At 33.2% G+C, this 6,275-nt stretch overlaps 1 pseudogene; it reads left to right on the forward strand.

Moving 5' to 3' along the window:
* Window positions 1–3,105: 3,105 nt before the first annotated feature.
* On the forward strand, window positions 3,106–3,609 carry LOC150020082 (elongation factor 1-delta pseudogene; annotated as a pseudogene).
* Window positions 3,610–6,275: the final 2,666 nt, after the last annotated feature.

Below are 6,275 nucleotides of genomic sequence, written 5' to 3' on the forward strand. Positions count from 1 at the left end.
CCATAGTACATATGTGATTGAATATCCTTTATAGTGATTTTAATTCAAGTTTATTTAATGCAACACTAATAACAAAAACAACATATATACAATATGTACAAATAATTTGTAATTCTAAAAAGAATAATTTTACATGAAACATGGTAAATGTAGATTAATTTATACTTCAGATTATACATTTAAAATTTAGATTAATAAGGCATGGCACATTATATAACCCAAAATGGCAGAGTTAAGACAAAAAGGAGGTTATGTTTGGTACTTAGGAGAACAAACTCTTTCAAAATGTTCTTTTCAGATCTAAAAACCAGTTATTCATCTTCTCAAACTTATACTATAGAAGGGGATTATATTTTTCATTAACTGTGTTTCTATCTGGTTTACTTTTACTTTGAATCTTGAAAGACATCAATACTGAATTTTATAACATTTTCCTTGCACATTGATTTGCTATCCCAGAAACCAAATTATCTTTTATTGTCAATACAATAAATACTGTAATTGTGGTCAGGTTACATAAATTCTGCTTCAGAAATGTGAATTGGCTTGTAGGTGATTTAATTAAGTGTTAAAATGTTATTAACTTAATGTTTTGTTAATTTAAAAATAAGAAATGGAGTCTCAACATACCTTATTTTTGAGAATGCTTTTATTTTCCAAGTTCACATATAATGTAAATGTTAGAAAAAATATTGTATAGAGCACTGATCCTAACACTTACATACTTCTACATTTTAAAACTATTTATTTTTGAGTGCTACAAAAGAAGCATTCTATCCTGATATTTATTATTGAACATTCTTTATGGTAGTTGATGTTGCAATAGAGAGGAAACTTAGAACCTGCTATTACCAATGATTTCCCCAGTTCTCTGTTACAGTCCTGCTTTTAATTCACACTGTAGTCAACAACAACAACAAAAGCAATGATGGCACTGACTAGCAACTTAAAATAAATTCCTTTTATGAGAGTGCCTTTGTCTATTCTTAGTGTGTCATTTTATTTTGTAATATTTATGTGATTAATGCCAATTACATTTGTATACTGTTTAGTGTTCTCTATAATTTCAGTGTAATTCAGTGCAACATCCTTACAATACAGTGATATTTTATGAGGCTGGATGAGTTAGTCTTTCTAATGTTATTATCAGGTAAAAATGTTTGCCAGGTGAAGGTTTCATTTCTAATTTACTAATGATGTTCTTCAAAAGGTATTGGCTTTATTATACATTATTTCTGGGTATTTTTATGTATAGTTATGTGTGGGAATCCACAATTATAATCCCTTGCCCCAGGCTTTGCCTTTATTTATTACCATGCCTATTCTCTTATTCCTGACCAGCAGTCCTCTGTTCTGTTTATTCTAGTCTGAGTCAAACATCCTAGCAACTTCAAATGGCAATTCCACAAAAACAGGGTGCATATAGTTCAAGAGCAAACTAAACTGAAAGTTTATAAATCAAACTGTTTTTGTTTTTCCCTTCTTTCCTTTTGTCTCTACCTTCTGAATTTGAAGAAGTCTGTACACTCGTCCATTTGTGACTATGAATGTTAGAATTTTCTGTAGATGCAGCAGCTAAAGTTCACTCAGTGACATTATGTTTTCAGCAGACAGAAAACTGACCTGGGAATCAGGAAATTGGATTTCTAGCTTTCTCTGATGTGCTGAACTGAAAGAAGCAATGTTTTCTTTTCTACCTCTTGTGCTGAAAAGGCAGTTAGAGCTGGAGGGAGAATACTGTTGAGATTAATACTGTGATTGATTATGACAATTATGTACAGGTTGAAGACAAAGAGGTTTTCTAAAAAGGAAAAGAAATGTATAGTCAGGCTTCATGATGGGAAATAAAATGGAACCCTAGAGGTTTGCTATGTGAATAGGAAACAATTAAATAATACACTTACCACAAACCAGGTCCATCTTCTGGATAATCAATTGACTTTAACAAAAGCCAACTATTTAAAGAAGTAAAGTTTAAAGATAGATTTTTACATTTAAATCCTAGCTTGATATACACCTCTGTTCACCTCTGTTATATGTAGTAATTTAATACATGTAATTTAATATAATTCTGGTTTTTATATTAATTAATTTAATAGTTACTGAAAATCAAGTAACAGATGTATTAGATGAGCATACACTATTGAAGAAATCAGAAAACATTATTGCTGGTATTGTAAAATTTATACTTTTAGGGATTTTAAGTGCCATCTATTAAGATTTCCAAGATTAAAAATCCTGAGACTCTACATGATAAAAACCCAATAGGGAAATAGACAAAAACTTGAATATTCAGCTCACAATAAATGTTTTATAAATGCTAACAGATATATGAAAACATGTTCATCTTCCTTAGTCAACATGGATATATATATTGAATGTGATACTATTCCACACCAATCAGATTTCCTAAAATGAAAAGAGATGGAAAAATACCAAGTGTTTGCAGATAATTAGAGGTCCCAAGCTCTTGCTTAACGAGTGAGAGTTGAAATGACTATAACTACATTAGAAGACTATCTGGCAATATCTTTCAAAGATAAATATAAGCATATTCAAAGAAGCAGAAATTCTATTGTTAGGTGTAGACACAATATAAATGTGTAGGTCTTTTCATCAGAAAGCATGCATTATAATGTTCATATTAGAACTATTTATAATGAACACAAATGGAAAACTAGCAAAATATCCATACTTGTAAACAGTAGAGTGGAAAAAATAAATTGTGGTATCACAATTGGATGGATTTTATACAAAGTTGAGCAAAAAAAGCTAGATGCAAAAGAGTACATGCTACATAGTTTCAGCTATATAGTATAAAAAGCCAAGCAAAGCAACTCTGCTGTGTCAGAGTAGCAGCAATATTGTGACAGGAAGGGAATGTGAGGGGCACTTTTTAGTGCTGGTAATGTTAGGACTTTTTACTTGTGGTTTGGTTGCATAGTCCTTACAGTCTGTGAAAATTTGTTGAGTTGGACACATATGAAACATCTGCCTTTCTATATGTATATTATATTACCATAAAAATAAAAAATATACAAATTTAATTTTAAAAAAAAGCTGTTTCCCAACTATGTCCTGCTGAGTTCAGCCCATTAAATTAATTGGTTAGAATAATTTCTTGTGCTGGAGATGAGCTTGCCTGCCCACCGGGCCACAGCCCTGCAGACCCAGCACATCTTCCATGTGCCAAGTGGAGCCCTCCACCAAGAAGGCGGCCACTGCCGTGGAAGATGGTGAGGATGATACACTGACTGGCCTGGCAGTGACAGGAGGATGACAAGGAGACCATCTGGCTGTGGGAGGAGTGGCTGCAACAGTATGCAGAGAAGAAGGCCAAGAAGCCTGCACTAGTGGCCAGGTCCTCCAACCTCCTGGATGTCAAGCTCTGGGAAGACAAGGTGTACATGGCCCAGCTGGAGGCCTCTGTGTACTCTGTCCAGCTGGAGGGGCTCACTTGTGGGGGCTCCAAGTGCTACGGCATCCATAAGCTAAAGATCTATTATTTGGTGGAGGATGAACAGGTGAGGACCAACCTGCTAGTGGAGGAGATCACCAAGTTCTAGAAGCACATGGAGTGATGACACTGCTGCTGTCAACAAAATCTAAGCCCTAGCACTGGGCCTGGGTGCAAGGTCTTGCCACTGTTAAAGACTGAGAGTCCCCTCCCCCAACCACGAAAAAGAAAACCCCCGAAATTGAAGATAGTACAAGAGCCAGGGTGAGCATGTAATAGACTTACAAATCTTTGTTTCATTAAAGTTGACAATCATGCTTCTAAACATAATGACAGGACTGTAGAGCTCTTAAAAAAACTTTCTTCTGCATATTTATCATGTAAACATACTAATAGTAGTAATGAGAAAAACTGTAACTCCCAAGAAATTAAAATTCACTATATTTTTAACAGAGGTAGAGATAGAAATAATTTCCAATATAATATTAGTATATGAAAATAAATAATGAAAAAGTATGTGAAAATGTTTGGATATTTTGGAAGAGAGATTGTACGCGGAGGGGTTAGAGACTACATGGTCCTGGTTCTAATCTGGTTGTGCCATCAGATAGTGAGTAGTTCATGGCAAGTGAGGTGATCTGAACCTTTGTTTTCTGTAACTGATCAAGTTACATGATCTAAAATGGCCAAATCATGAGGCACACAAAACGGACAAGCTGTTAGATTGATGAGGGCTATACTGCACTCTCCACTTCTGCATTTCTTGAGACTAGTTTATTGTGTGGTAAACAATAGACCTACTAAATTAATATTTGCGAAATAAGTGAAAGTTGCATATAGCTGCTCAATAAGTGGTTTAATATGTGCATAATTTATGTCATATTTGAGAATTTATAAATCTTGTTTAATCCTCACTGACTATCCCCCAAAGAATGTATTAACACTTCAAGATATAATATAATACAATTTTTCAAAATTAGTATGCAAAGTTAGTACTCCAACTAAAAATATCTCAACCAAGGCTAGTGCTTTTCTGACTCTAAAGTAGCAAAATAGATGGTTGTTGTAAATATGTGGGAAAAAACATAATCTTGTGGACTATGTATGATCTTCATGAATATTTATTCAAGTCTCTAAATGTCAAGCATCTTTGTAAAACATATCTTGGATACATCCAGTAGCAGGGAGTCTCATTTACCAATGGGTACTCACTCTATAAATCCATAGCTATAGCTGTTAACTATTCTTTACATCGATTTTGAACCAGCTTCTAAAATAAATAATGCCCTCTGGAGCAACTAAGACAAAGTCATATTCATTTCTATATGATAATCCTTCAACAATTTAAACATAGCTAAATCTTCATGTGGTAGAATTTCTAGATTGTTCACTGTAATGTTACACTACCTTTGGTTTTTGTATTCTATATAAAAGTGGTTTCCAGTTTAAGTGATTCATCCTATAATTTTATTAATATTCTTAGAGTATCCACTCAAAACTATGGATCTAAAATATCTACATTATAGATTTTATCTTTTTCCAACCTTGTCAAGAAGCACTTCATGAAGCTTCTCCAAGGGTCTTAAGTTCCACAGTAATCTTTAAGGAAAAATTTTAAAAATTAAAAATATTTTATACCACCTTCATCCATTTTGCCCACTCACCACCCTCTGCTTCTGGCAACCACCCATATGTTCTGTTTCTATGAGTTTTACTATTTTAAAATTCCACATATAAGTGAGATGATATGGTATGAGTCTTTTCTTTACCTGCCTGACTTATTTTAGTTAGTATAACACCCTCAAGTTTCATTTATGTTGTCACAGATGGCAGGATTTCCTTCCTTACTATGATGGAATATTATTTCATTATTAAATATTAAAACGCAATAGTTAAAAATATAAATATACCCAAACTTACTTATCCATTCATTCAAAACCTAGGTTGTTTTAATTTCTTGGCTATTGTAAATGTTACAATGACCATGGAGTGCATATACCTTTCTGAGTTAGCGTCTTTGTGTGTGTGGTTTTTGTTTTTTGTTTTGTTTTGTTTTGGTATAAATACACAGAATTGAGTCTTCTTGGTCGCATAGTAGTTCTATTTTTATTTCTTTGAGGAACCTCCATACTATTTTCCATAGTGATTGCACCAATTTACATTTCTACTCACAGTACACAAGGGTTTTCTTTTCTCCACAGCCTTGTCAACACTTATTAATCCTTTTTGGAAATAGACACTCTAACAGGTCTGAAGTTAGTTTTGCATTTTAATTATCTTATTGCAGCTTATATGTTTGTTTTTCTAATAATTAGTAATGTTGAGCACCTTTTCGGGTACCTGTTGGCCATTTGCATGTCTTCCTTGGAAAACTGTCTACTGAGGTGAAAGAAATGATTATTTTTGAACTCATAATTTTTGTGACAGTCTTAACAGTCATATTTATTCATTAAACATATATTTGTTGGTTGTGCATTATATATCAGTGCTTTTCTAGTGGTGGTGATACAGCAATGAATAAAACAACGATCTTGCAACCAAAGAACTATGTTCTAATTAATGAGAGTATCAGCCAAGACATAAAATGGTGAACTGTCTTCTACTTTTTCGGAAATGTACATTTTTTATGAAACACTTTTGTGCTCCAAGCCTCAATTATTAGCTATTATAGTTAATGAAATAATGCTCTGATATTTAACTAAAGTTATTAAGAATCATGCCTTCAGTGAACAGAGTCCAATGAGTTAATAGCTTTCTATTGTTCCTAGCAAAATGAACTTTTTATGTAATTTTATTATTCTTTGGGAAGAGCTGTAAT

Source organism: Furipterus horrens, unplaced genomic scaffold, assembly GCF_987537825.1.
Source record: "Furipterus horrens unplaced genomic scaffold, mFurHor1.1.pri manual_scaffold_2, whole genome shotgun sequence".
Classification (NCBI taxonomy): Eukaryota; Metazoa; Chordata; class Mammalia; order Chiroptera; family Furipteridae; genus Furipterus; species Furipterus horrens.